This window comes from Pongo pygmaeus, chromosome 1 (genome assembly GCF_028885625.2).
Source record: "Pongo pygmaeus isolate AG05252 chromosome 1, NHGRI_mPonPyg2-v2.0_pri, whole genome shotgun sequence".
In the NCBI taxonomy this organism is placed as follows: Eukaryota; Metazoa; Chordata; class Mammalia; order Primates; family Hominidae; genus Pongo; species Pongo pygmaeus.
This window is the reverse complement of record NC_072373.2, coordinates 67,092,075-67,112,340: the sequence shown is the minus strand read 5'-3', so window position 1 is coordinate 67,112,340 and position 20,266 is coordinate 67,092,075. Positions and strand designations below refer to the sequence as shown.

The window sequence follows — 20,266 nt, the reverse complement described above, 5'->3', positions numbered from 1 at the left end:
ACCTAATACCTTGTCTTGATTTTTATCTTTTATTGAAATGAATTCTCCCAATAAATTGTAAGCTCTCTGAGAGCAGAGGCTATAACTAATTCATCTTTTTTAGCCAGTGCCCTGTGCAGTGCCTGTTACTTAGTAGATAGTACACACACACACTTTCTCTCTCTCTCTCTCTCTCACTCTCTCTCTCTCTCATCTTCATTTTTAAGAAAGAAGGAAAGAATGAAAGGGAGAAGAAAGATGAGGAGGAAGAAAGAGAGGGAAAAGAAGAAAAAGAGGCACGGTGTTATATGTCATGGCCCCAGAAAATGTCCACGCCCTAATCCTTGGAACATGTGACTATGTTGTCTTACTCAGCAAAGGGACTTTGCAGATATGGTTAAGGTTAAAGACCTTGAGATGAAAATATTATCCTGGGTTATCTAGGCAGACTCAATCAAATCATACGAGTCCTTAAAAGTGGAAGAGGAAGACAGAAGAGCGAGTCAGAGATAAAGCCAAAGAAGGAGAGATTCAAACTATGAGAGGGACTCAAACCATGTTTGCTAGCTTTGAAACGGAGAAAGAAGGCCAGGAGCCCAGGAATACAGTTGCCACTAGAAGCTGGAGACCAACCCAGCTGGAGTTCATCAAGGACACAGGACATCAGTTCTGTAATCACAAGGAATTGAATGCAGCGCAACAACCCAAATGGGCAGGGAAACAAAACCTCCCCTCCAGCCTCTAGAAGGGAATGCAGACCCAGCAACACTGATTTTAGCCCAGTGAGACCCCTGTGGGAATTTCAACCTACAGAGCTGTAAGATAATAAATCTATGCCGTTTAAGTCACTGTGTCCGTGGTAATTTATTATGGTAGTAACCAAAAACTAACATAGAGGGGCTGTTCTTGGTTGTAGTAAGGACATGTCTTTGCATTTCAACAGGAGCAAAAAGCAAAAAACAATATAGAGATATAGAAGATTGTTGAAAAACCAAAATCAGAAACTAGATGGCCTTTGCCTTTTAGTGAAATATAAGATCTAAATCTCTCCCTAACAGCATCTCTCTCTCTCTCTCTCTCTCTCTCATGCGCACGCACACACACACACACAGACACACACACACACACACACACCCCACAAGTGAATATCTGAGCTCAATCTTAAATAATTTCTTAGGATCCCTTTCCTTCCCTGGCATATCTTACTTCCAGTAAAAATAGCTTTATCTCTTTGATTGATTAGCTACTGTTGAGGAAGTCTTTCTTTGCTCTCCTATACAGTATTATCTGTCACAGGGAACACAACAAATGCCTAAGGTATAGGAGGAGAAAAGTAGAGAGGGGCCATCTCCCCCGGCAAGAGAAGAGAGCCTCTGGTGATGAGAATGCAGAGCCCACTAACAGAAGGAAAGAAAGTAAATAGACAGCAGAAACACAATCAAAATCACCCAGTCCTGGGATAGGAATGAGTCAGAAGATTCCAGGTAGACAGAAAATAGGATGGATGAATGGATGGATATGGATATAGATATAGTTAATGGTCAAAGGAACAAAGAAAGCTGCTGAACTCCACCATAAGGAACAATTTATATAGAGAGCCATGAAAGTTCAACTCTCCCTAGACTTGGGTGCAGATGGGCACAGGCCAGCATGTGAGCATATGCACATACACAATGACACTCATCACTCACAGAGTTTAAATCTTGTGATATCTCAAGGTCACTTCTAGGGACTAGAATTTAAAATATCTGTCTGGAGATCCTGTTCTTGGCCTGATCAACCTGTCTGAATAATCCTTGAACTTCATTCATTTTTCTTATTCCATTTCCATAGGCAGAATGTGGGCTCTAGGGTCAGAGAGGTACTCAGGACAAATCCCAGCTCAGCCACTTACCAGTTCTGTGACCTTGAGCAAGTCACTTAACCTCTCTATGCCACAGGGTCTTTTCCTAGAACAGAGGGATACTCATCATACCTGTCTCATAGGGTTGTAAAGAGAATTAATAAGTTTATGTGTGAAAAGCCAACTAATGGATAGCCCCTCTGCTCCTTCATAATTCATGCCCCCTGATATCTCATAACATCCTGTACTTCTCTGGTACAATAGCACACTACTTTTTAATTACCCATTTTCTTGTCTGTGTCACCTGGCTAGACCATAAGCTCCATGAAGGCAGGGACTGAATCTGTCTTGTTTCACTCTGCTATCCTCACCTTATCCCAAGTATTCAAATATTAGTGACGGAGTTGTACCTCTCACCTAGGTTATTAAATTCTTAGCATATAGGCATGGATGTTTAAAATATTTATCAGTACCTAGCTCTGTCCCTTTGGGCAAGTCATTTAAATTCTTTGGGTACCCATTTTCTTTTCTGTTAAGTGACAGGGCTAGACTAGGTCATCTGTAAATTTGTTTTCAACTCTGCAGTTCTACAATTCTGTGCTTCATTTATACTTCTGGTCTCATCTGAAATAAATTGTTAAGCAGACATGTGTTTTTTGTACCAAAAAACACCTCGTGATTTGATAAAACCATTACTAGGATATTATCAACAGCTGTGGCAGATTGTTGACGTGATGGCCCTTCATTTGTTCACAGCTCTCTCTATCCATGACCTCTCTATCCATTCCACAGTACTCTCTCCCACCCTGACTCTAGGTTTAGCTACGTAACTTGCTTTGGCCTACAGGACAATAGCAAACAGGATGCAAGTAGACTTGAAAAGCACTTACAAATTGGGGCTTGCTTTCTCTTGCCACTCTTGGAATACTGTAGCTTCCTCATGAGGAACCCTGCACTAACTTGCTTCATGAATGAAAACATTTGATCCAGTCCCCTCTATTGTACCAACCCACAGCCAGTCTGCTGCCAGACATGTGAGTGAGGTCATATTAGATAATCTAGCCACCAGCCAATCCACCAGCTGACTGTTGATATAAGAGTGAGCCCAGCCAAGATTAGCTAAACTAGCTCCAAACTAGAAGAATTGCCCAACTGACTCACAGAATTATGACCTAATAAATGGTTGTTGTTTTAAACCACTAAGTTTTAGGATGTTTTATTACACAGCAAAAGCTCACTGATACCTCATGGAGTAGCCCAAATTTTAGCTCTCTTCCTTGAACACCAACTATTTTTAATTTACCCCTCCCAACTTCATTTCTAGTACCAAAGAGCAAAATTGACAAAGGCAACTAAATGAAATCTGGACTCTATTAGAAAGTTTACTTGTGAGAATCTGAATCCAACAGCATGTCAAAAAAGTTAATCCACCATGATTAAGTAGGCTTTATTCTTGGGATGCAAGTTTGGTGTAACATATGTGAGTCAATAAATATGATCCATCACATAAAGAGGACTAAAAACAAAAACCACATGATCATCTCAATAGATGCAGAAAAGCCTTTCAATAAAATTCAACATCCCTTCATGTTAAAAACAAAAGAAAACAAAACAAAAACCCTCAACAAACCAGGCATCAAAAGTGCATACCTCAAAATAATAAGAGCTATCTATTTCAAACCCATAGCCTACGTCATACTGGATGGGCAAAAGCTGGAAGCTTTCCCCTTGAAAGCTGGAACAAGACAGTGATGCCCACTCTCACCACTCCTATCCAACATAGTACTAGAAGTCCTAGCCAGAGCAATCAGGCAAGAGAAAGAAATAAAAGGCATCCAAATAGAAATAGAGGATATCTCTCTTCACAGACAATATAATACTATACCTAGAAAACTCCAGTCTTTGCCCAAAGGCTCCTAAATCTAGTAAACAACTTCAGCAAAGTTTCAGGATACAAAGCCAATGTGTGAAAATTAGTAGTTAGCATTTCTTTCTTTTTTTTTTTTTTTTGAGACAGAGTCTTGCTCTGTTGCCCAGGCTGGAATGCAGTAGCACAATCTCAATTCACTGCAACCTCTGCTTCCTGGGTTCAAGCGATTCTCCTGCCTCAGCCTCCTGAGTAGCTGGGATTACAGGCACGTGCCACCATGCCAGCTAATTTTTGTATTTTTAGTAGAGACAGGCTTTCAGCATGTTGGTCAGGCTGGTCTCGAACCCCTGAGCTCGTGATCTGCCCACCTCGGCCTCCCAAAGTGCTGGGATTACAGGCATGAACCATCGGACCCAGCAGTTAGTAGCATTTCTATACACCAATAATGTCCAAGCTGAGAACCAAATCAACAATGCAATCCCATTTACAATAGCCACAAAAAGAATAAAATATCTAGGAATTTAACTAACCAGGGAGGTGAAAGATCTCTACAATAGGAATTACAAAACACTACTGAAAGAAATCATAGATGACACAAACAAATGGAAAAACATTCCGTGCTCATGGATAGGAAGAATCAATATTGTTAAAATAACCACACTGATGAAAGCTATTTACAGATTCAGTGCTATACCTATCAAACTACCATTGATATTTTTCACAGAATTAAAAAAAATTTTTAAATTCATTTGGAACCAAAAGAGAGCCAAATAGTCAAAGCAATCCTAAGCATAAAAAAAAAAAAAAAAAAAAGCTGGAGGTATCATACTACCCAACTTCAAACTGTACAAGGCCACAGTACATAAAACAGCATGGTCCTGGTACAAAAATAGACACATAGACCAATAGAACAGGTTAGAGAACCCAGAAATAAAGCTGCACACCCACAACCTTCTGATCTTTGACAAAGCCCACAAAAACAAGCAATGGGGAAAGGATTCCCTATTCAGTAAATGCTGCTGGAATAACTGACTGACCATATACAGAAGATTGAAACCAGACTCCTTTCTTACACCATATACAAAAATCAACCAATGTGGATTAAAGACTTAAATATAAAACCTAAAACTATAAACACCCTTGGAGAAAATCTAGGAAATATCATTCTGGGCATTGGCCAAGGCAAATACTTTATGGGTAAGACTCCAAAAGCAATTACAACAAAAACAAAAATAGACAAGTGAGGCCTAATTAAAGAGCTTCTACACAGCAAAAGCAACTATCAACAGGATAAACAGAAACCTAAAGAATGGGAGAAAATATTTGCAAACTATGCATCCAACAAAGGTTTAATATCTGGAACCTATAAGGAACATAAACGAATTTACAAGAAAAAACAATCCTATTAAAAAATGGGCAAAGGACATGAACAGACACTTTTCAAAAGAAGACATACACGTGGCTGACAAGCATATGAGAAAATGCTCAACATCACTAATCATTAGAGAAATACAAATCAAAACCACAATGAGATACCATCTCACACCAGTCAGAATGGCTATTATTAAGACATCAAAAAAATAATAGATGTTAGCAACATTGTGGAGAAAAGGGAACACTTACACACAATTGGTGGGAGTGTAAATTAGTTCAGCCACTGTGGAAAGCCATCTGGAGATTTCTCAAAGAACTTAAGACAGAATTACCATTTGACCCAGCATTTTCATTGTTTGGTATATACCGAAATGAATATAAATCATTCTACCATAAAGACACATGAACATGTGTGTTCATTGCAGCACTATTCACAATAGCAAAGACACGGAATTAACCTAGACACGCATCAATGGGTGGACTGGATAAAGAAAATGTGGTACATGTACACCATTGAATACTACACAGCTATTAAAAAATGAGATCATGGCCTCTGCAGCAACATGGAAGGTGCTGGAGGTCATTATCGTAAGCAAATTAATGCAGGAACAAAAAAACCAAGTGCCACATGTTCTCAATTATAAGTAGGTGCTAAACATTGAGTACACATGAACATAAAGAGAAGAACAAAGACACAGGGCCGTATTTGAGAGTGGAGGGTGGGAGGAGAGTGAGGATAGTATCCAGTACCCTACTGGGTACTGTGCTTATTACATGGGTGACAAAATTACCTGTACACCAAACCCCCATGACACAGTTTACCTATATAATAAACCTTCGCATGTACCCCTGAACCTAAAATAAAATGTGGAAAGAAAAAAAAAAGAAAGTTTACTTGTATTTGTTTCTTCTGAAATCTTGGTCAACCTTTCTTTACCTCAGGATGGTAAATTTTTTTGAATATGTTTATTAAATTACACCTATCCTGACATCTCCCACTTATCTAATACAGCTTTGCAAGCTAACTCTCTGCCAGCTATTTTGCCCAAATGTCTAATCTTCCCAAAGGAAGTGCTTAGTCTTGGAGAGAAGGAGCCGTCCTTCTTTGTCCTTCACAGTGTCCATTGTGGCCTTTCTTTCTGTGATTTCCAGACTTGTAAAGCTTGGCCTAGTCAACTTTTTAAAAATTCCAATGCAGCATCCACAGGATCATCAATTGTTTATTTTTCCAAGTAAGAACATTAAAAAATGCTTATCTATGGCTGGGCATGGTGGCTCACGCCTGTAATCCCAGCACTTTGGGAGGCCGAGGTGGGAAGATCACTTGAGGTCAGGAGTTTGGGACCAGCCTGGCCAACATGGTGAAACCCTGTCTCTACTAAAAATACAAAAAATTAGCCGGATGTGGTGGCACACACCTGTAATCCCAGCTACTTGGGAGGCCAAGGCATGAGAATCACTTGAACCCAGGAGACAGAGGTTGCAGTGAACTGAGATAGAGCCACTGCACTCCAGCCTGGGTAATAGAGCAAGACTTCTACTCAAAAAAAAAAAAAGTTATCTACTATTGCCATCACTTTATAAAATAAAGAAAATTTTAATGTCAGAAAAGTATGAAACACATAATTGCAGAATGAAGGATAAGTCTTCACACAAAAGCACAGCTGGTGAACTTGCACCCACATAGGTACACAGAAATTGATATGAAGAAACATATACACACTACACTGCATTGGGTTGTTGTTTTTTTCTCTCATTTTTCTGTGTTCAGTGATGACTTTTTCTTTGACTGCTACCTATAGATAGACCGTATTTGGGAATCACTGGCCTACATCATTGCATACATGAAACAATAACTGAGAATACCAGAAGACCACAATCAGAAAAGGTATTTGGCAAGAACACCTAAGAAATATCTTAGCATTCATAACTTCTGCTAAAGCAGTGAGTCTTTTTTCATATTGACTCTGGAAACCTACACTGGAAAAGGCTTTGGTCCCTCCTACCGCTGCAGCAGATCCAAGTAAGACAAGTTTTCGGCGCCACAAAAAATGGACATGTAATAAATAGCCACAACTCACATTTTGCAGAACACTTTGAAGAAAAACAAACCTTCCTCCATTTTAGCACACTCAGAGCTATTGGAGCTCAGGAATCCTATTGAAGGGGACTCTGCAGGCCAAATCTAAATTTTGAGCCACTGTAAAACTATTGCAATCACTTAAAAAAAAATTAAGAGATAGGGTCTTGCTATGTTGCCCAGGCTGGATTCGAACCCCTGGGCTCAAGCAAATCTCCCACCTCAGCCTTCTGAGTAGCTGGGACTACAGGCACATGCTGATGCACCTGGCTCTACAATTGCTCTTAGCCATTTAAGAAAGTATTTCCTCTAACCCAGGCTAATACCTGATATGAACAGCAAGGGATACAGAAGTGGTCGACAGACAATGCAGAAGCAAGATAAAACAGAACAGCCATTTCCTAGTGCGTACCAACTGCATCATTTACTCAGTCTTTAGAGAGGAGAGATTGGAGGTCAATACACTACAGCTTAAAGTACATGTGCATATGCTTAAGATAAATATTGGGTTATATACATTCTGTATCTGGTAGATGTGGAATTTCAAAACTTCCACAGAATCGTGCACCTACACCTGCCCATTTACAAGCTTCTGCACCCATATACAGTGCTCAATATAAATTTTGATTAAAGGATGAATGAATCTCTAAACTTTCTGCTGGGGAGAGGATTTATTAATTTAATTAACATATTTATTTTGTACCTTTTATAGGCCTGACATTGTGCTAAGGATATATTTGCTAGGGCTACTCCCACAAAAGAAACAATCTTGGTTTCTTCTCTAGTTCTCGTTCTCCCTACCCTGCCTCTGTCCCTCTGTAAGAACCCATCCAATTTAGGAATTCACCAACTACTCAACTTTTAGACATCCCAAAGCCATTCTCAACAATCGCCCTCCAAGCCTCTCTTTTGTTTCTGAACTGCTATTGCTCCAAACCTAGTCTCTGTCTAGCTTTTTTATTTTTTTTTTATTTTATTTTATTTTATTTTATTTTATTTTTGAGATAGACTCTGGCTCAATAACTGCTCAGAGACTTATTGTATGTCTGGCTCTGTCACCCAGTCTGGAATGTAGTGTCATGATCTTGGCTCACTGCAACCTCTGCCTCCTGGGTTCAAGTGATTCTCATGCCCCAGCCTCCCGAGTAGCTGGGATTACAGGCACCCACCACTACACCTGGCTAATTTTTGTATTTTTAGTAGAGATGGGATTTCACCATGTTCACCAGGCTGTTCTCAAACTCCTGACCTCAAGTGATCTATCCTGCCCCAGCCTCTCAAAGTGCTGGGATTATAGGCGTGAGCCACCATGCCCAGCCTCTGTTTAACTTTAAACCTTGGATCTGGTGCCCTGATTTCACTCCTGTCTTTGTGCCTTGTAGCTATTGCTGTGTAACCACTCAAAAGCTTTGTGGCCTCAAATAATCATCATTTGTTATTGATCATGAATCTCTGAGTCATTTAGCTGATTTGGCTTATCTGGGGCAGGCTTGGTTGATCTTTGCTGGGCTGGCTTATGAACCTGAAGGGAGTTGGTGGATCAGCCGAGACTGGTTGGTCTAGAATGCTCTCACTCACGTGCCTGACATTTGGCTGTCTGCTGGCTAGGGTGCTAGGGGTGGCTGGGCCACATGTTTCTTATCATCTGTCTGGCTAAGCAAGCTTTTCCATTTTTATGGCAGAAGTAGGAGTCCCAAGAGAAACAGCAGAAGTGCAAAGACAATTTCAAGCCCAGGTTTGGTTCTAATGCAACCTCACTCTGCCACATTTTACTGGCCAACCCAAGCCACAAAGCCAGCCCAGATTCAAGAGGCAGAGAAACTCCACATCTTGATGAGAAAAGTTGCAGTCATGTTATAAAGGCATGGATATGGGGAGAGGTAGAGAATTGGGGCCATTTTAATGCTGAATCTACCACAGTCTTAGTACTTGAATTTATTTCTAGAGTTTGAAACTCTTGACTCTTCCTGTTGATATCAGACCTGGCTCATGTCTCTGACTTTTCCAACCCTGCTACCTCAGGTAAGAATCTCCACTCAATTTTCACCCCTTAAGGGGCACCCTCTGAAGCCAGCCCCTTGCTAACAAGAAGGAAACAGACCCCGTCCATGAATCAGTTCCCTTATTCTTAAGTAATCTTTCTCTTGTCTTGAATAAAAGAACCCCTTCAGCTATTGTTAAAAATAGATATCTGAACCAGGCTGAACTCCGGCTGACAACTGTAATCAAAATTCTGATACCCAGAGAGGGCAGACCACATAAGAAGAACCCTTACAAGATGCTACCGTAACAAGGCTGAATCCTTATTGAAAGACAGAAATAAAATAGTGTATTTTCTCAATTCTAAAACACTTTTTTTTTCACATTTTCACATTTCTAAAGCTGAGATGTCTTATAATCAGTGTGTATCTATAATGTGGTAAGGTTGGTGACTATCCCTCACCCCAGCCAATCCTCCTGAAAAAATAAAGCTGAATTAAAAACATAATTCATCTTTCAATTGATAGAATCTTGTAACTGTGGTGGGCCACCACTCTTCGTGGCAAATGCCAGTTGAGTGCTTACTAGAATGATTTAAACTGAAGCAGGAGAAAAGTAAAGCCATGAGAACTGGTAGAGCTTCCAAAATCTTCGGTGTGTTAATGTCTCCAATTCAGGGACTTAGAGGGAATACTAGCAATACCAGGCAGGATGACACCAACAGGCGATTGCTGTCCTCCCTTGACTTTTTCTAGAATGATGATTATTGAAAGGGAACAGATGTGAGTTTCCCCTGTTTCTCCCTTCCCCTGCTATCCTCTGGCACAGTGGCTGCTGGCCACTAGAATGGAGAGAAAGGTAAAATCAAGGAGAAGAAAGAAGCCAAAGCCACAAACCGGTTGGTGGTCTTTCTGTAAGGAGCTGGCATCATCTGGTCATTGCTTGATTTGTTTCATTTGGTTGGTTTCTTTTATTGTGTCCATCATAGTAGTTAAGCAGGCAGGCTCTAGAATCAGACTGCCTTGATTTAAATCCCAGCTCTGCTATTTTAAAGTGCTGTGACTTTAGGCAAGTAATAACCCTGCCGTGCCTCAGTTTCTGCATCTGTAAAACAGGGGTCAAAAATTAGTTGATATTTGTACACTTACAATAATATCTGCCACATAGAAACATGAAATAATTTGTTATTATTGCCTTCTACTTGAAATTCCCTTGGAGAAGAAGAATCTCCTTTCTCTGGAAAGCCAAATATAATTCCTTAAAGTCCTAGAAGCAACCTTAAGTCCCTCCCTGATGCTTATTTTCCCCCTAAGATTAAAGCCACATAGCCCTTTCCCCAAGATGTTTGCTTTTTTGTGGGTGAAAAAAATCAGCAACATTATCGGGATGAGAGTGAATTTGCTATTGAGCATATTCCTTTTTTGGTGTTCAAAACTCCACCAGTCCTAAGAAAAGGGCAGAGTTGCCCCAGCTAGAGTCAGGTGCTTATCATCATTTTGTTTAACCTTGAAATAATTCTTACTTCGTAAGCACAGAATTCACTGCATAAATTAGACCAAGGGGAATTAGAACAATGTGTGTGTAACTGTGTGCACACATGTCTCTGTAATGAATATGGAGTTACATATATTCAGCACGTGTGTGTAAGCGCCCAGAGACTTACTGTATGCCTGAAAAATAGAGCCCAAAGAGGCATAAAGCTATTTATTTGGAAGAAATTAGACTGTTTTATATGATTCTGAAAAGGTTAAGGCAGAAGATAGGTGGCTGCGTAGAGGGAGTTATGACTTGCGCATTTTGATTCATCTTTTCTTATTAAAAGCCGCCTCTCCAGCTGCTGTACTTTCATCACCCTGCATGCCTCCATCCCTGGGCCAGAGGGGTTTCCACATCACCACAGAGGCAGGCCTTCCTTCATTTTATTTATGCCATTTGGGATTAAACATATTGAAAAGGGGCCATGGCTAAATGGGTGTTTCTCGCCTGGCTCGGTACTGAGAAATCAAAGAAGGAGCTTCATGGTGTATGTGGAAGGGGATGGAGTGTAGAGAGGAGGAGGTGGTTTCTGCAGACAGGCAGCTCTTCCCATCTACCCAGGAGCAAAGATTAGTTCCCAGGGACCAGGCCTCAGTGGCAGGGGGCCAAGGAAAGCAGGCCCAAGGCCTTTCCTAACTCTTAGACCCCACGGATTGGCACATGCCACGGGGAAAGTGAAAAACATTTTACAAAACAGGCTAGGCACGTGCCACATGGCTGTGTCCTTAGAAACTTCCACACAGATCCCTGTTGGAGGCTCTTCTCCCTGTGCTGTGGCTCCCCAAAGCCTGCTTCGTTGCTGCAGGGACCTTAAGAATCCGAGGGGATTCACAGAGCCCTAGGGATTGCAACGGGATTACCGGGGAGGGATACAGGCAAAATCCCCTGAGAGGCCTGCAATGTGCTGCAAGCCTGGGGCCTTCCTGGCAGGATGGATATCTCTATTCCTGGAGTCAAAAGTTCTGGGATCTGCAGAAAGGGATCCCTCGGGGACTATAATGAATGCCGTGTTCCAGCAGTGCCAGCTCGGTTCAGCTGCTTGATTAATGACATATGAGAGGGCTCACGGCAAATTTAACAGGAGGGCGCACCCTCACACAGTGCCTGCCCTGGATAAGATCCGGCACTTCACACCCTACAGGAGACTGCAGAGGGGCTCACAGGACTCCTTTTCGAGCTCTGGATCCCGGGCGAAGCCTGTAAAGAGCCAGCCTGGGTCTCAGGTTCTGAGTCTTGAGTGCGTAACAATGCGCCCCAGAGCCTGCCGAGGGGAGGACTAGCTCCATCTGCTCCTTCCCAGTTCTCGGCTCCGGCGAGGGGGAGGGGGATCCCTCGGCGGTTAGGCCGGGTCCTGCACGGTTATTGGCTGACACATTTTGAAAGCTACTCTCAAAGGCTTTTATGAAAATGCTGTTGCCGGGCAGCAGCTGAAGCCATTTGCCCTAGAAAATGGATGGAAGCAGGTGTAACCACTCACCCCAACATGACCCCCAAAACATTCCCCGCGACACACACGCTAGTCTATAGTGTGTAACTTTGTCCCTGTATATTTCAATAAGCGCACCAATCTGACACCTCAGCATTCCTCCCCGAAAACGTAACCATGAGCATTGTTCTTCCTGGTTTCTCTTTCAAGAGAAAGGAGGTGCCAGTCCAGGGTGGTATTCCAAGAGACACCCCAGGTTCAGCCTCGGGCTTCCTCTGGCGGCAGAAGACACAGAGTGCATCTTCCGTCTTCTAATTCCCATAGCTTTCAGGAGATAGCAGAATTGCTGGAAGTCATGAGTGTCTTAGAAAGACTGAATGCTTTTTGTTAGAGTTCTCATTCTACTAAGTACACAAAACCGAACAGCATTTAAAAATTAATGCAATGTCTAATTTTTGTTAACTGATGAAATTTTATATTTCAAAGTGCTTTGAATTTGAAGCTTTGTATTCAAAAGGACTCTCACAATCATCTAATTTGATCATCATGATAGTCCAGTGGACTACTTACATTGGAGGAAATTGAGACACCAGAAAAAAGTAATTATTTAAGGATTCATCATGTGTAACATAGCAGAACTGGCACTCAAGTGCAAGTTTTCCAAATCCCAGTCCAATATTCTAAGCTTCCCCATTGTAATGAATGAGTTACATATATTATGAATCATTGTAACAAATTATCATATAAATTTACCCAACATGTTTGTCATGTTTTCTTGAGAAGGTGTTAAATGTGTCAAATGTGACATTTAAGTCCTCTTCTTCACCTACTTGTAGCTCCGCCCCAAATGAGGCAAATAAGTGAAATTAATGGCATGGGGCGGAATAGCGGGGTTTTGAGTCGATGGACAATAGGCAACCATTGCATTTCTTTGAGCAGAATTGTGACATCATAAATCAGCATTTTAGGAAAACTCATTGGACAGCAGGCATCAGATGACTTCCGTGACTTCCTAAGTAGATATTACATGTATCCATGACTTCCTAAAGAAATTCAGTTCTTCAATATTGTTATCCAACCCCTAAGTGATAATAACAATGGGAATTTCAGGCCAGGTCAAAGGCACAGGTCACTGAGAGATGACTCCAGAGAAAAGGCAGGGCGGAGTTATCAGCTCCCTTGAGTCATATCCATGTCCAGCTTTCCTTTGAGACAAATGTAACTTTTTATCCCTTAAATGCAACTGTTTGTCCCTTAAGGAGTACCATAAGGGAGGTTCTTACACCACTTAGATCAGAGGTAGGCACTACTGGGAGAAGTTAAGATTATAGGGTTGGTCTCAAGGTTACTCTTTAAATGCAGTCCTGTATCCAGCAGCCTGGAAAACTGAATGCTATTCAGGAAGCAGGACCACCAGCTAAGTAGGCAGAGGCAAAGGAATCCTTCTTAGTGGCCCAGTCAATCCTTGAGCTGAAATTCTTGAGCTGCCATCTACCCTTGGATCTTCCCTTCTTCACTGCTGGGGTTCTCTACTTTTAAACTATTTGCTTTTTATGAAAAAATGCTCCCCATCACTAATCATCAGAGAAATGTAAATAAAAACCAAATGAAATACCATCTCACACAAGTCAGAACGGCTACTATTAAAAAGTTAAAAAACAACAGATGCTGGTGAGGCTGCAGAGGAAAAAGTAACACTTACATACTATTGGTGAGAATGTAAATTAGTTCAGCCACCATGGAAAACAGTTTGGAGGTTTCTCAAAGAACTTAAAACAGGAGGAGCCAAGATGGCCGAATAGGAACAGCTCCGGTCTACAGCTCCCAGTGTGAGCGACGCAAAAGACGGGTGATTTCTGCATTTCCATCTGAGGTACCGGGTTCATCTCACAAGGGAGTGCCAGACAGTGGGCGCAGGTCAGTGGGTGCGCGCACCGTGCATGAGCCGAAGAAGGGCGAGGCATTGCCTTACTCGGGAAGCGCAAGGGGTCAGGGAGTGCCCTTTCCTAGTCAAAGAAAGGGGTGACAGACGGCACCTGGAAAATCGGGCCACTCCCACCCTAATACTGCGCTTTTCCGACGGGCTTAAAAAACGGCGCACCAGGAGATTATATCCCACACCTGGCTCAGAGGGTCCTACCCCCACGGAGTCTCGCTGATTGCTAGCACAGCAGTCTGAGATCAAACTGCAAGGCAATAGTGAAGCTGGGGGAGGGGCGCCCGCCATTGTCCAGGCTTGCTTAGGTAAACAAAGCAGCCAGGAAGCTCGAACTTGGTGGAGCCCACCACAGCTCAAGCAGGCCTACCTGCCTCTGTAGGCTCCACCTCTGGGGGCAGGGCACAGACAAACAAAAACACAGCAGTAACCTCTGCAGACTTAAATGTCCCTGTCTGACAGCTTTGAAAAGAGCAGTGGTTCTCCCAGCATGCAGCTGGAGATCTGAGAACGGGCAGACTGCCTCCTCAAGTGGGTCCCTGACCCCTGACCCCCGAGCAGCCTAACTGGGAGGCACCCCCCAGCAGGGGCAGACTGATACCTCACAAGGCCGGCCGGGTACTCCAACAGACCTGCAGCTGAGGGTCCTGTCTGTTAGAAGGAAAACTAACAAACAGAAAGGACATCCACACCAAAAACCCATCTGTACATCACCATCATCAAAGACCAAAAGTAGATAAAACCACAAAGATGGGGAAAAAACAGAGCAGAAAAACTGGAAACTCTAAAAAGCAGAGCACCTCTCCTCCTCCGAAGGAACGCAGTTCCTCACCAGCAACGGATCAAAGCTGGACGGAGAATGACTTTGATGAGCTGAGAGAAGAAGGCTTCAGACGATCAAATTACTCCGAGCTACGGGAGGATATTCAAACCAAAGGCAAAGAAGTTGAAAACTTTGAAAAAAAATTTAGAAGAATGTATAACTAGAATAACCAATACAGAGAAGTGCTTAAAGGAGCTGATGGAGCTGAAAACCAAGGCTCGAGAACTACGTGAAGAATGCAGAAGCCTCAGGAGCCGATGCGATCAAATGGAAAAAGGGTATCAGCGATGGAAGATGAAATGAATGAAATGAAGTGAGAAGGGAAGTTTAGAGAAAAAAGAATAAAAAGAAACAAGCAAAGCCTCCAAGAAATATGGGACTATGTGAAAAGACCAAATCTACGTCTGATTGGTGTACCTGAAAGTGACAGGGAGAATGGAACCAAGTTGGAAAACACTCTGCAGGATATTATCCAGGAGAACTTCCCCAATCTAGCAAGGCAGGCCAACATTCAGATTCAGGAAATACAGAGAACACCACAAAGATACTCCTTGAGAAGAGCAACTCCAAGACACATAATTGTCAGATTCACCAAAGTTGAAATGAAGGAAAAAATGTTAAGGGCAGCCAGAGAGAAAGGTCAGGTTACCCTCAAAGGGAAGCCCATCAGACTAACAGTGGATCTCTTGGCAGAAACTCTACAAGCCAGAAGAGAGTGGGGGCCAATATTCAACATTCTTAAAGGAAAGAATTTTCAACCCAGAATTTCATATCCAGCCAAACTAAGCTTCATAAGTGAAGGAGAAATAAAATACTTTACAGACAAGCAAATGCTGAGAGATTTTGTCACCATCAGGCCTGCCCTAAAAGAGCTCCTGAAGGAAGCGCTAAACATGGAAAGGTACAACCGGTACCAGCCGCTGCAACATCATGCCAAAATGTAAAGACCATCAAGACTAGGAAGAGACTGCACCAACTAACCAGCAAAATAACCAACTAACATCATAATGACAGGATCAAATTCACACATAACAATATTAACTTTAAATGTAAATGGACTAAATGCTCCAATTAAAAGACACAGACTGGCAAATTGGATAAAGAGTCAAGACCCATCAGTGTGCTGTATTCAGGAAACCCATCTCACGTGCAGTGACACACATAGGCTCAAAATAAAAGGATGGAGGAAGATCTACCAAGCAAATGGAAAACAAAAAAAAGGCAGGGGTTGCAATCCTAGTCTCTGATAAAACAGACTTTAAACCAACAAAGATCAAAAGAGACAAAGAAAGCCATTACATAATGATAAAGGGATCAATTCAACAAGAAGAGCTAACTATCCTAAATATATATGCATGCAATACAGGAGCAGCCAGATTCATAAAGCAAGTCCTGAGTGACCTACAAAGAGACTTAGACTCGAACACATTAATAATGGGAGACTTTAACACCCCACTGTCAACATTAGACAGATCAACGAGACAGAAAGTCAACAAGGATACCCAGGAATTGAACTCAGCTCTGCACCAAGTGAAACTAATAGACATCTACAGAACTCTCCACCCCAAATCAACAGAATATACATTTTTTTCAGCACCACACCACACCTATTCCAAAATTGACCACATACTTGGAAGTAAAGCTCTCCTCAGTAAATGTAAAAGAACAGAAATTATAACAAACTATCTCTCAGATCACAGTGCAATCAAGCTAGAACTCAGGATAAACAATCTCACTCAAAACCGCTCAACTACATGGAAACTGAACAACCTGCTCCTGAATGACTACTGGGTACATAACGAAATGAAGGCAGAAATAAAGATGTTCTTTGAAACCAACGAGAACCAAGACACAACATACCAGAATCTCTGGGATGCATTCAAAGCAGTGTGTAGAGGGAAAATTATAGCACTAAATGCCCACAAGAGAAAGCAGGAAAGATCCAAAATTGACACCCTAACATCACAATTAAAAGAACTAGAAAAGCAAGAGCAAACATTCAAAAGCTAGCAGAAGGCAAGAAATAACTAAAATCAGAGCAGAACTGAAGGAAATAGAGACACAAAAAACCTTTCAAAAAATTAATGAATCCAGGAGCTGGTTTTTTGAAAGGATCAACAAAATTGATAGACTGCTAGCAAGATTAATAAAGAAAAAAAGAGAGAAGAATCAAATAGATGCAATAAAAAATGATAAAGGGGATATCACCATGGATCCCACAGAAATACAAACTACCATCAGAGAATACTACAAACACCTCTATGCAAATAAACTAGAAAATCTAGAAGAAATGGATAAATTCCTTGACACATACACTCTCCCAAGACTAAACCAGGAAGAAGTTGAATCTCTGAATAGACCAATAACAGGAGCTGAAATTGTGGCAATAATCAATAGCTTACCAACCAAAAAAAGTCCAGGACCAGATGGATTCACAGCCGAATTGTACCAGAGGTACAAGGAGGAACTGGTACCATTCCTTCTGAAACTATTCCAATCAATAGAAAAAGAGGGAATCCTCCCTAACTCATTTTATGAGGCCAGCATCATCCTGATACCAAAGCTGGGCAGAGACACAACCAAAAAAGAGAATTTTAGACCAATATCCTTGATGAACATTGATGCAAAAATCCTCAATAAAATACTGGCAAACCAAATCCAGCAGCATATCAAAAAAGTTTATCCACCATGATCAAGTGGGCTTCATCCCTAGGATGCAAGGCTGGTTCAATATACACAAATCAATAAATGTCATCCAGCATACAAACAGAACCAAAGACAAAAACCACATGATTATCTCAATAGATGCAGAAAAGGCCTTTGACAAAATTCAACAACGCTTCATGCTAAAAACTCTCAATAAATTAGGTATTGATGGGATGTATCTCAAAATAATAAGAGCTATCTATGACAAACCCACAGCCAATATCATACTGAATGGGCAAAAACTGGAAGCATTCCCTTTGAAAACTGGCACAAGACAGGGATGCCCTCTCTCACCACTCCTATTCAACATAGTGTTGGAAGTTTTGGCCAGGGCAATTAGGCAGGAGAAGGAAATCAAGGGTATTCAATTAGGAAAAGAGGAAGTCAAATTGTCCCTGTTTGCAGATGACATGATTGTATATCTAGAAAACCCCATTGTCTCAGCCCAAAATCTCCTTAAGCTGATAAGCAACTTCAGCAAAGTCTCAGGATACAAAATCAATGTACAAAAATCACAAGCATTCTTATACACCAACAACAGACAAACAGAGAGCCAAATCATGAGTGAATTCCCATTCACAATTGCTTCAAAGAGAATAAAATACCCAGGAATCCAACTTACAAGGGACGTGAAGGACCTCTTCAAGGAGAACTACAAACCACTGCTCAAGGAAATAAAAGAGGATACAAACAAATGGAAGAACATTCCATGCTCATGGGTAGGAAGAATCAATATCGTGAAAATGGCCATACTGCCCAAGGTAATTTACAGATTCAATGCCATCCCCATCAAGCTACCAATGACTTTCTTCACAGAATTGGAAAAAACTACTTCAAAGTTCATATGGAACCAAAAAAGAGCCCGCATTGCCAAGTCAATCCTAAGCCAAAAGAACAAAGCTGGAGGCATCACACTACCTGACTTCGAACTATACTACAAGGCTACAGTAACCAAAACAGCATGGTACTGGTACCAAAACAGAGATATAGATCAATGGAACAGAACAGAGCCGTCAGAAATAATGCCACATATCTACAACTATCTGATCTTTGACAAACCTGACAAAAACAAGAAATGGGGAAAGGATTCCCTATTTAATAAATGATGCTGGGAAAACTGGCTAGCCATATGTAGAAAGCTGAAACTGGATCCGTTCCTTACACCTTATACAAAAATCAATTCAAGATGGATTAAAGACTTAAACGTTAGACCAAAAACCATAAAAACCCTAGAAGAAAACCTAGGCATTACCATTCAGGACATAGGTATGGGCAAGGACTTCATGACTAAAACACCAAAAGTAAAGGCAACAAAAGCCAAAATTGACAAATGGGATCTAATTAAACTAAAGAGCTTCTGCACAGCAAAAGAAACTACCATCAGAGTGAACAGGCAACCTACAGAATGGGAGAAAATTTTCACAACCTACTCATCTGACAAAGGGCTAATATCCAGAATCTACAATGAACTCCAACAAATTTACAAGAAAAAAACAAACAACCCCATCAAAAAGTGGGCGAAGGACACGAACAGACACTTCTCAAAAGAAGACATTTATGCAGCCAAAAAACACATGAAAAAATGCTCACCATCACTGGCCATCAGAAAAATGCAAATCAAAACCACAATGAGATACCATCTCACACCAGTTAGAATGGCAATCATTAAAAAGTCAGGAAACAACAGGTGCTGGAGAGGATGTGGAGAAATAGGAACACTTTTACACTGTTGGTGGGACTGTAAACTAGTTCAACCCTTGTGGAAGTCAGCGTGGCCATTCCTCAGGGATCTAGAACTAGAAATACCATTTGACCCAGCCATCCCATTACTGGGTATATACCCAAAGGACTATAAATCATGCTGCTATAAAGACACATGCACACGTATGTTTATTGCAGCATTATTCACAATAGCAAAGACTTGGAACCAACCCAAATGTCCAACAATGATAGACTGGATTAAGAAAATGTGGCACATATACACCATGGAATACTATGCAGCCATAAAAAATGATGAGTTCATGTCCTTTGTAGGGACATGGATGAAATTGGAAATCATCGTTCTCAGTAAACTATCACAAGAACGAAAAACCAAACACCGCATCTTCTCACTCATAGATGGGACTTGAACAATGAGAACACATGGACACAGGAAGGGGAACATCACACTCTGGGGACTGTTGTGGGGTGGGAGGAGGGGGGAGGGATAGCATTGGGAGATATACCTAATGCTAGATGAGGAGTTAGTGGGTGCAGCACACCAGCATGGCACATGTATACATATGTAACTAACCTGCACATTGCGCACATGTACCCTAAAACCTAAAGTATAATAATAATAAATAAATAAATAAATAATAAAAAAATAAAATAAAATAAAATAAAATAAAATAAAAGAACTTAAAACAGAGCTGCCATTTGACCCAGCAATCCCATTACTGGGTATATACCTAAAGGAAAATAAATCATTCTACTAAAAAGGCATTGTGCTATTCACAGTAGCAAAGACAAGGACTCAACCCAGGTGCCCATCAATGTTGGGTTGGATAAAGAAAATGTGGTACATATACACCATGGAATACTGCGTAGCCATAAAAAGAACAAAATCATGTCCTTTGCAGCAACATGGATGCGGCTGGAGGCCATAATCCTAAGCAAATTAACCCAGGAACAGGAAACCAAATACCACATAAACATTGGGTACTCATGGAAA

The 20,266-nt window shown here is 41.4% G+C and overlaps 1 protein-coding gene across 4 annotated transcripts in view; it reads right to left on the bottom strand.

The window, feature by feature from the left end:
• RGS8 (regulator of G protein signaling 8) overlaps nt 1–20,266 on the bottom strand; it is a 120,383-nt gene that overhangs the window by 52,387 nt on the left and 47,730 nt on the right. The window contains exons 1-2 of one of the 4 annotated variants that reach the window (XM_054497419.2): nt 12,842–12,930; nt 10,023–10,230 (exon numbers count right to left, since the gene is read on the bottom strand). The exons of 1 other annotated variant lie outside the window; for it this stretch is intronic. The gene's annotated coding sequence lies outside the window, so the exon portion shown is untranslated. Of the gene's footprint in view, nt 1–10,022; nt 10,231–11,729; nt 11,855–12,841; nt 12,931–20,266 lie in introns of those variants that run through there. 2 more of the 4 variants (XM_054497429.2, XM_054497412.2) reach the window with 2 other exon arrangements.